Source organism: Haliaeetus albicilla, chromosome 16 (assembly GCF_947461875.1).
Source record: "Haliaeetus albicilla chromosome 16, bHalAlb1.1, whole genome shotgun sequence".
In the NCBI taxonomy this organism is placed as follows: domain Eukaryota; kingdom Metazoa; phylum Chordata; class Aves; order Accipitriformes; family Accipitridae; genus Haliaeetus; species Haliaeetus albicilla.
This window is the reverse complement of record NC_091498.1, coordinates 12,378,873-12,389,545: the sequence shown is the minus strand read 5'-3', so window position 1 is coordinate 12,389,545 and position 10,673 is coordinate 12,378,873. Positions and strand designations below refer to the sequence as shown.

General features: G+C 43.6%; 1 long non-coding RNA gene across 2 annotated transcripts; it reads left to right on the top strand.

The window, feature by feature from the left end:
* Positions 1-17: 17 nt before the first annotated feature.
* Positions 18-8,807, top strand: LOC138689249 (uncharacterized). Of its 2 annotated transcripts, XR_011328078.1 has the most exons (5): positions 18-458; positions 725-815; positions 1,641-1,815; positions 5,704-5,788; positions 8,637-8,807. It is a non-coding gene; the product is annotated as an uncharacterized lncRNA (long non-coding RNA). The 2 variants fall into 2 exon arrangements; XR_011328077.1 differs by having other exon boundaries at positions 18-815.
* Positions 8,808-10,673: the final 1,866 nt, after the last annotated feature.

Genomic DNA, 10,673 nt, shown 5'->3' with positions numbered 1-10,673 from the left:
GGGCGCGCGCCTTCTCCCGGCTCCCGGAGCGCCCGGCGATTGGTGCGCGAGGGAGCACGAGGCTCTCGCTCGCGCCGCCGCGGCCGCCCCCCGTGCGCGAGGGGCGGGCAAGGAGCACGCCGATTGGCCGTCCCCCGGTTGTCGCGGTGACCGGCGCGCGCAGCTCGGGGCGGGGGGGGCGCCGCGGCAGGTAACCCCTCCCCCCTGCTCCTCACAGCGGTGGCGGCGCGGCCGCGGGAGCTGGCCCCCCTGTCCCCGGCCCGGGCCGTCAGAGCCCCTCGGGCCCCGCTTCCCCTTCCCGCCGGGCTCAGCCCTGGCCCCGCCGCGTCCGGGCGCCCCCTCGGTGCCCGCCGCTCCCCCTCGGCCCGGCGGCCGCCGCTTAAAGCCTGAGGAGGATTTAACGGGGGAGGGTCGGACCACAGCGAGGGCTCGACCGGGGTGGGGGCGCTGAGCCGGAGGTGAGCGCTGAGGACGGACGGACGGACGGACGGAGGGAGGGAGCTGGCCGGAGCAGGGCGTGCTGTGCGCTGCAGCTGCCTTCCTTGCGTCGTTGGTTACGCGGTGTCCAATTAGGCTGGTGCTCCCTCAGGGCCGGCCGCACCAAGGCTCCGTAACGCGTCATTCACTCCGGGACTTGCCACGAAAACCGGTGGGAAATCTCTGTGCTGTACAGAGGGGGTTACAGCAATCAACAATATGTTTATTTAAACTCTCTTTCTTACAGAAAGTTACCGAGGTACTAGTTATCATGTGTGAGGGCTACATGGTAAACTGACCTCTCTTGGCTCAGGAGAAAATCATGCCTGAACAGAAAGGTAAGCTACAAGAAGAAATATAATTCCCACATGCAGTGCTTCAAAGTTGAACTTCTTTGTTAGTTTTGGCGGTGGAAAGACGTTCTCCTGTTACAGGGAACGTCAGCACCTGCCTTCCAGTCCTTCACAGCACATGAGGAGTGTCGGCGCAGTGACGTCACAGCCAGCTGGAAGAAGCTGCCCTCCTGCAGCTAGAGGGGGTGAGAATGTTGCCTAATATGTTATATCGCCTCGTCTTATATGAGTAGTAAAGGAATAAATCACCTTTAAGCTTTGAACTACCTCTGCACTTCTCTGATTTTTTTTCCTCCTTTGGCTGTTCTCCCTTAATGGTCTTTTACTGTATATAGAAGCTTGTGGGGTCTTTTAATAATACTTGCCGTTATTGTGGCAATCGTTGTTAAAGCTGGGGATCGCTGGGTTGTGAGGGACTTCCTGATACGCTCCTTCCCTCATCCCTTCCCAAACTATTTCACCACATGGGCTGCTCCCTCATTTTGTCTGTATGCTTCATTTTGGCACTCCAGTGCTGGAAAACCCCCAAATAGCCCAGGGATTTTCTGAGAAGTGGCAGGAAAGCTCCAGAACTGGCTTCAGAACTGCTTTGTGCTGGCACAACCAAAACTGTCATGGCAGAGGCATACTGAACCCTAGTTTAGAGGAAGAGTGATGTGTGGGTTAGGGATGCCAAACTGGAACAGAAGAGACACAGATTCTCTTTTCTCCCCTTTGTGCCTCTGCTCTTCCTTTATGAAATAAAATCCCTTAATCCAAGCACAGATTAGGATGCTGGAGATGGCTGCGGAGAAGCCCTTTGTTTTGCAGGTCGCTGCTGAAGTACCTGACAACATCACTGATGGTGAAGAGCTAAACTCCAAAAAACAGTTTTACAGATGGAAAGCTCATTCTGCGACAAACGCTGATGATGTCTCTACATGTGGGAAGAAGTGGTGAAAATACCAGAAAAATTTGCCTTTCAGACTGGCCCTTCTGCTTTCAAGTGCTCGAGTTTCACACTATTTTGTCATAGCGTGACATTTTTTTGTTGCTAATTAGTTATTTGACCAATTTTTTTCTAGATTGCTATTAATGGGGAAAGAAAAGGCAGAAAAGTCAGAGAAATAAAAGATTTGTTTTTCCTGGGTAGAGAGAATTCTATCCACTTCTACTAGACAAGAAAACTCCAACCTGTTGATACTGGCCATTTCACTGACATTTGTTCATACCAAGTCAGAAGCTTTGCTTCAAAACCTCATGTAATCTCTTTCAAAGCCTCAGAGAATTTAGAAGGAGCCGGGAAGATTATGGCTCTATTTGTTTTATATCCTTTTGATTACAACACACCCTTTCTTAGTGTCAGTCTAGCCTGGGTTTCAATCCTGTAATGACTTCCGTTTTGATAAGTATCCTGGACCCATATAAAGCCCACACATATATTTCCTTTAGCTGTTTGTTCTGCTCATTACATCATTTATTAACACTTCATTAGTAGTTAGTAACCCACTGTAATTTATTGTTGAATTTACAAAAAGGGTGTAACTCACTTGAAAACTGTTCAGAGTGTTTTACAACAAACATGGTCTATCTTCTGGGGAGCCACAAGCATGTACATACAGTGCAATAAAGGCAAGAACAAAGCGGTAGAGGAACTCAAGGTAGAAATAAAAGTAAGTAATCCTAAGGGCTTCAGGTTTAGTTGATATGAAGGCATATTGATATGTTACTGGCCAAAATTATTTTACTTTCATTATTTCCAGAAAGTAAATGTTGGTTAGGGAATTCATTATTGGTTAAGATGACTTTAATCTTTAAATTGTGGGTAATAGTTCTTTCAGCCATGTTATCCCACCATTGTGCATTTCAGATGTGGTTGATTTGAATGGGCAGGAAGCCGTGTGGCAGCAGTGGCATGAGCTTGGTCTTACTGAAAGCCTAGGCAGCAATGCCAAAGTTGAATGGTCAGAAGGCTTGACGCAAACCCCAGTAGAGTATGTGGAAAGACAGGTACTGGTTTCACTAAACATGAAAATAAATCATTTTCTGCTCTGACCCAAGAACTTCCCTGGTTTGGCTCAAAGCATCCAGGAGGAGCAATGTATGAGAAATTTATACTGCTCTTCTTCATGCAGTATATTTCAAATGGATAAACACAGAGAGAGGTTCTCATTCTAGAGCTACTGAGATGGTTCTTTTCATAAGTTTTAGGTCCACATTCAAATAAAACAATCGAAAAAAAGAAAACAAACCTATTTCTTCTACTTGTGTATGTGACTTTTTTTCTGCTCCTAAGGAGGAATCTATGACACTGAGATAATGCATATAGTCAAATTCAACAAAACTAAGCCTTCTGCTAACATCAGAATATATTGAAAACTAAAAGGCATCAGAAAACTCAAAGAAGGGAATTAAGTACTGAATTATTGGCTCAAACTCTCCAAGACTGAACAGTTAAAATACTGGACTCAGACTTGAGAAACCTGATTATGTTCTCAGCAGCAACTGACCCCTGTTTCCATTTCTTGTCCACTAGAAGCACCTTGTTGTTAGGTAACAATGCGATACCCTACCCAATGGATTAGTCAATCAACAGCCATCTTCTTATGTAACAGAAAAAGGCAAATGTGTCTTCATGTTCCTGATGTCAGATTTTACACCATAGCAACCAAGCTGCATTAGCACACTTTTTTTGTAGATAGCAGACATGGATTCTGTATCTATGTTCAATTTCTGATCCCATCTAACAGGTTAATCCACTGTAGCATCTAATAAGTGAGACCCATTAAGAGAATAATTTTTCAGCTGCCTGTACCCCCTGGATAACCCAGCCTTAAAGCTTGTGAAGGAAGTAACGGTGAGGTAAGTAGGGTTAGGGCACAGACAAAACACATAGCAACTAATTATGTCATAAACAAGGTACAGTCCGGACTCAGATCCCCTCTTCTGGGGTGAGCTGAAACTTGAGAGTTTGTACAACCTCTGCTATCAGTATGGAGGGAGACAAAACTACTTGTCACAGAAATCTCCTTCCCCTCAGGAAAAAAACAAGTCCTTTTCTCTGTAATTTACTTTTCCCTCAACCCCATACCATGACTGTAATCTATTACTTCAATGGCTGAACAGAATTTAATGGTCAGCGAGTCTACTGCTTCCTCTGAAGTAATGGAGATCCTTCTTCACCAAGTCTTGATGGAAATTTCTACTTTTCACTGGTTCTGAATGCAGTCTTAATCATATATTCGGTATGGAGAGGGCATATGTCTCTATGACATAATAAGATGAACCATTTGTTAATTTATTAATTTGTTGGATTTACTAAAGCTTATGAGAATATTTTTTCCCAGTTTTCTGTAATACTTTTATATCTGCAGCAAAGGGAATTGCAGTTGGATTGATATGTGATTTTATTCACCCCAATTGCACTAGTGCAGTAGAAATTGCTTCGTGCTCACAAAAGAGCTAAGTCTAGAATTGTGACTCATAAAGCACTCCATTTTCTTTCACAAGTCTTTCTTGCTATTTTACCAAGCAGCAGCCGATTTTACTGGCAAGATCAAATGCCAGCTAGGGCCGCATCTGCCACATGGCACAGAGAGAATGACACTTTTGTAGAAGGATGCAGATACTTATTTCAGCTGAAAAGCTTGCAGACTTCTTCATAGCAGTTGTTGATAAACATTCTTTTATGGACCAGTAGCAGGTTGCTGCCAAGTTTGTGAATCCCATTTCTGAAGCTCAGCTGAGGCTGGAGACTTCGACATGGGAACTGTGCAGTCGTTGCAAGTGTGGGTGAGAGTTCAGGGCTGTCCGTGAGTCCCTCAGCCTCTTGGCTCACCTCCTCAGCATACTGCTCACAGGGGAACATGTTGCGATAGCAAAATACTGTCAGCCTAGTTCTGCGTTCAAGTTGCACTTGGAGCAGGGAGCCTGCTTTCATTTTTCGACTCCTTGGTTCTATGTCTGGTAAGACCCTTGATGAATTTTAAAGAAATATTAAGGCTGCTGTTTCTGATTCCCTGCATCAACAGCCAAAAAATTGCTGCTCCGAAAGCCAGGGATTATGAAGGTTCAAAGTTGTGTTAGTCACCTAGGCAAGATGCAGCTGCAAGAAAGAGGCTGGACAGCTGCCCCCCCTTCCTCTTCCTCAGTGATAGGAAGGGTAGTGGGATCATGGCAGACAATGTTCTTGATCCGTGTCTCCAGCAACAATACTGCATGGACAAATAGACAATAAGCAGCCTAGGGAGAATAGTGGAGCAGAGCGTTTCACCCACAGCACCCTTTGCTCACCCCTTATCAAGAGAATTTGCAATGTCTTCCATGCTTTGACCCTAAGAGAGAGAGAACTTCAGGACAAAATTTGAGATCATCATAGGTTGTTTTATTTTCCTTCTGTGTTTGTTTAGTTTCCAGCACAAAATACCAGCAAAAAACCAAGGTGCAGCTTTGGCCCCTGAAGTATACCTGCCAGAGTCCACAGGGTTAACAAGGGCTAAAGATGAGGGATTTACCCTCGGCACTGCCGGCGTATTTATATGTCTCCTGTGAATGCAAGGGAAGCGTTACACCAGAAAGCAGCCCTCCTGAAAGGATAATATGCTCATTCATTTGCTATGTTGGTCTAAGATAACCACAAAGACCTAGAGCTTGTACAGTGCCAGGTACTCCAAGCAGTATGCTAAGATAACATTACCTGGCGCAAGTCCCAGAGAATGACTTTTCTTGGAGTCAGACTGACCAAGCCTTTATTATATTACAAATTAATTTCTTACTCTGTACCAATTTAGTCTTGCTGAAGAAACCCAGGTGGGGAACTTTCTCAGGACCTCAGAGTGATTTAAAAATCCAGTAGGAATTAGCTAAACATTCTTATTTCTTTTAAAAACTCCAGCTTTGAAACTTCTGGTTGTGCGCAGTACTGTGGCACAGTAACAGCTTCAGTCTTAGCTGCAACCCACAGAACAATACACCATGAGGTGAGTATCATTTTTAATACGGTCCCAGTTTAGTAATCTCTCCCATGAGATCAGGCACTTCAACATCTGTTTTACTTTTGGATGAGCATCAAACTCTCCTACAAACCTATCCCAGCTCCCCCCGATCCCCAGCAGAGTTCAAGAGTGCAGCCACACAGCCTTTGTCAAATGAGATTCTTGAAGCAACCTCCCCTCCCAGCTCCGGGACTGCGCAGAAATCCCCTCGCAAGGGAGTCCTCCCAAGCTATGCTCAAGGAAGAAAACAGTTGCTATAGTAACCAGTTCTCTACCTGCACTGAATCGGCTCTCTCTTCCCTCTTAATCTTCTCTGGTTTTATTAGTTCTGGGCAAGAAGCAGCTCGTCAGGTCGGGGCTGTGCTCAGTTCTGCAGGCTGGAGGAGTGCATGGAAGGCACTGGGGGGCCCTCACCCATCAGGTGGTCCTTGCTTGCTCCCTTCACCTGCCAGAGGGTGTCCCATGTGAGGGTTTCCACTGATGTCATTTTGTGACAGAGCCACCCAAGCCACAGAGGAACAGGCTCTTTGCTTCCCCTTCTTGCCCCCTTGTCTGAGAGTAGGTCTACTTGCACATCCTTTGCAGCCTCACTGGGATAGATTTCAGCCTACTAGTGGAAAAAGAAACTGGATACAGCCTCTTTTCTGCAATAGCACATTTTTGCAATTCTTCTTGGGCTTAAAAGTGACCACAATAATCACTGAAAACACTCAGAAAGTTCTAAACTGTGCTAAATTGCATCTTTTCCAACACGCCTACTGTGGCCAGGCCTTGGACTAACAGTTTTCTGCATTCTGAATTCCACTGCGGAAGTATGTAGCTGGGAGCGAAAGAAATCTGCTCTAAGGAAGAATATGCCAGAGCCACCTCAAGCTGTTTTAAGTGTGCAGCACCGGCAAAACGCCTGTACAAGCTGGGGCACGTTCCCCTGACAGCAAGTGGACCTGCGTGAGGTGCATATGATGTGGTGACTAGGGAGGGGGAAAAAAAGCCACAGAATGAATTACCGTGGATGTAGTAATGGTCACTAATAAAAGGCTGCAGAGAATTGTGTAAGACAAAGCTGGTAATGCTCTATAACAAGGCATCAGGCACTGTCGCTGCTTGTGTTAAATGCTCAGAGCCTGTGTGCTGTAAAGAACCTGAGAACATTCACTGGACACTTGCATGGACAGAGCAGGAGCAAAGCCAATTAGAAGACTTCCTATGTTATGTTCATGTATCTGCCATTAACATGATAGTAAATGCTCTGTATTTAAATATAACACAATAAAAAGATCCAAGAGCACACCCACATCAATATGTTGCTTGAACAACAGCCAGCAGTAAAATAAAAACGTGCATACATTTCTAAAATATTTCAAAATCTGTTATTTACCCAAATAATGAGGTAGATCACAGACTAATCTTAAAATTACTTAGACTTCCAAAATTTCTTTTTTTTTTTTCCTCCCCTTTTGCTCCTTATGCAACAATTTGCTATGCTAAGCATGCATAACAATGGACTAATACCAAGTTGAAATAACTGATTTGTGATGGAACTTGCAACTTCAGTACTGCTGGTTATTCAAGCGTGCTGCAGTTTTTTTCCTATGTTAGGATGTAAAAGGGTGCATTCCAGATACAGATTCCAGCCACTGTAGTTTTGACTCAGGCACTGATTGTACTTAAGTAATTGGCATAGTTTTAATGGCATCCTGGCAGAGTTTTATCATTTAAGCCAAAGCATGGTTTCTAGCTGGTTATTTCCTTGTGGGCCATTAAACTGGTATCATGGGCACAGTCAGTGTAAGGAGGTGGCAGAGAGAAGTTTCCCAATCTTTGGGGAGCCGAGCCTGCAGCAGTGGCAGCGATGGGACTCTGATGCCAGAGCCTCAGGCAAGATACATGTTCTAGGCAATAACTTCAGCTACCCACCTCACTCAGACACAATAACTTCAGCTACCCACCTCACTCAGACACATTTGTTCCTTCCCAGTGTTCCCCTAGCAGCCTGAGGTTAAAGAAAGGTCATTAAGTTAGAAAATGTTTCCAAATATTCAGCAGGATGCTTATTCATGGGGAACTGCCTGCCAAAGAAGTGGTCCCTGGACTTGGAGCATACACGTGCTGAAGAGCAGACAGGGTAAATACAGGAAGATCAGCAGAGCAAAGAAGTTAAAGCATTTCAGGGCGCTGGCTGTGTTCTTCTTCCTGACACACACCCACCCCCCCCCCCCCACACACACGTTGATTTTCAAGTGTTCCAGCCTGAAACCTAGAAAACTATAGGTCTTGTCTGTTTTACACAGACACTGAGGATTTCTTGGCCTGTCCGAAGAGTTTTAACTCACCATTTCCATTTATAGAAGGAAACACATTACTCTCAATTTCCTGTGCTGATTTATTTTATTTAAAAAAAAAAATTTAAAAAAAAATCAATCTCTTCCAAAAGATCTAATAGCATTTGCAAAGTCAGTCCTTTGCCCTAGTATCTTTGACTAACAATATCTGGTTATTTTACAGGTCTTTAGACTTTCAGTGATCTTTTTATTGCCATATTGGCATAAAATAAATGGAGTGGATTTTTCTGTGAAACATTCCACATTATCCAGACGAATGGCTTTCATTGAGAAACAATTGCTGATAATGCCCGGGAGGTGAGGGTAACTTTATATACAGCCAAAGTGATTTTGTGATATACCTAAACTTCAAAGCTGCAGCCTGTTTTTTGAACCCAGAATTAAGCTCGCTGTTAATTGTTACCAGAATAGTGTTGCATACTATAGAGTTTTTTACTGTGGCATTTTGTAATTAATTAATTTGATCCTACTTTGTTTCCATTTTGACACAGAGGAATAACACAATTACTTGTGACAACTAGAAAATGGTCAGCAAGCAATTAATCCAGATTGAAACCCTCTGAAAACTGAATGAAACCCATTGCTTCTTTAACTGGAGCATGTTGTACTCCATTACAGGTATTTAATAGATTTATGAATTAAATACAAAATACTATCATTAATTTCTGCTTTCCATTCTGATGGTAACTTGTGCCAACTGAATTTACAAATCTGGCTTGTTATGTATTAACCAGTCATCTGGGAATCTGATTGAGTAACACAGCAGTTGTTGCAATGCCAAGACTCCCATATAAATCATGCCTGAGTCCTAAGTAAACATTGGTTCAAATATTGATTCACGTGAAAGGTATGACTGCAGTTTAAGGGGTTACAGGTGCCAGCTGAACTACTTTAGAGAGGACCACTCCCTCCATGTTCATTTGAGATTCACATCAAAGTGCTCACCTCACATTGAATTCATGGCAACAGAGCATTTGCCTTCACTTTTGATATTGACACTATATCAGAACCTATATTTGATGCTCTAAAATCAAAGGTATCATATCGTGTATAAGTACTGAGTTATTCAGTTATTTACACTCCAGATAGATGTAACATCTGGGAAGAGGGGAGTGAGACACAAGAAGTTATTTTTTATGGGGCACTGAAAGCAGGAGGAGAGGGGGACATGCAGGTTTTTTTCCTGACATATAGATGCTGTAGCAACTGCTACCCAAAAAACCCAGGAGGAGGAATTTGAGGTGAAGGAAACATCTGATGACAAAATTAAAAGCTATCATCTTCCACACTTTGGAAAATAGAAGGAGTCTTTCATCAGTTGGAGGAAGCTCAAGGGAAAAGGAGTGCCCCAACCTGTCTGTTTTTATGCTAACAAAAGGTACTGTGAGCCACATCTACATTAGCAATCTGCTCTTCTATTGTAATATAGATATCTCCTTCACTTAGCCTTGAATCCCAATTGTTCTTCTGAGTAGGACAAACACAGATCCTTCTGGATACATTTCACAGTTACAGATCTAAACAAGAATGAGTTTCCCCAAAGTCTCCTGCGCACTTCTGTTTTAGCAAGTCCTAAGCCAGCAACTAGAGAAAAGAGCGCATGTGCTCCATTCCAACCAGTCTGAATAAGTGGACGGTGAATAACACCAGCCAGCTGCTCTAAATCTCCAAGTCTTGAGGATATTCACTTTTAAAAGTGGCTCTGTAATTGCTATATTCACTAAGCAAATTGTTAAGAAAAAAGTTTACAACACAGAAATGAAGTTCCTGGTTTCGGCAATTTAAGATAAGTATGTTTACACCAAAAGAGCTCAACCTTTTAAATGTAGAAAGCCTGGCATACCTTTATCTCTTAGATTAGCTCATTGCTTTTCTTTTTTAAAGGCACAGAAAATAAATCTATGCATTATCTTAGCTTTCAGAGCAACACTGTTTTCTTAATAATATTTGTGAGAGGAGGGGTTGGAATCAAAGCTTAGAGCACCACATCATGAGACATGACATAAATCATAAAAGTTTGGAAGTAAATAACCAATACCTAACTAGCCACTGAAATCAGAGTAATTAGAATCATAGAATATCCTGAGCTGGAAAGGACACACAACGATCATTGAGTCCAACTTCTGACTGCACACAGGGCAACCTAAAAGTTAAACCATGTGTCTAAGAGCATTGTCCAAATGCTTCTTGAACACCGACAGGTTTGGTGCCACGACCGCTTCCCTGGGGGGCTTGTGCCAGTGCTTGACCCCCACCTCAGTGCAGAACTTTTTCCTAATATCCAATTAGCCCCACAAAATATTCTCCAAGGGACACCTTTACTATGACATGCTTTCCACAATGCCATAGCACATGCAGAAAATCATTGTTCTTTGAACTGCTCTCTGCACAGCTTCTCCTTGCCATGGATGCATCCCATGCGTGCGCAAAGGCATACTTTTAGCCTGCAGTATCTGCTGTGGTTGAGCCTCCCTGTGCTCCATGGAATCAAGGACAGTGCGAATTCTGTGATCTTTCTGTTCCTTCTA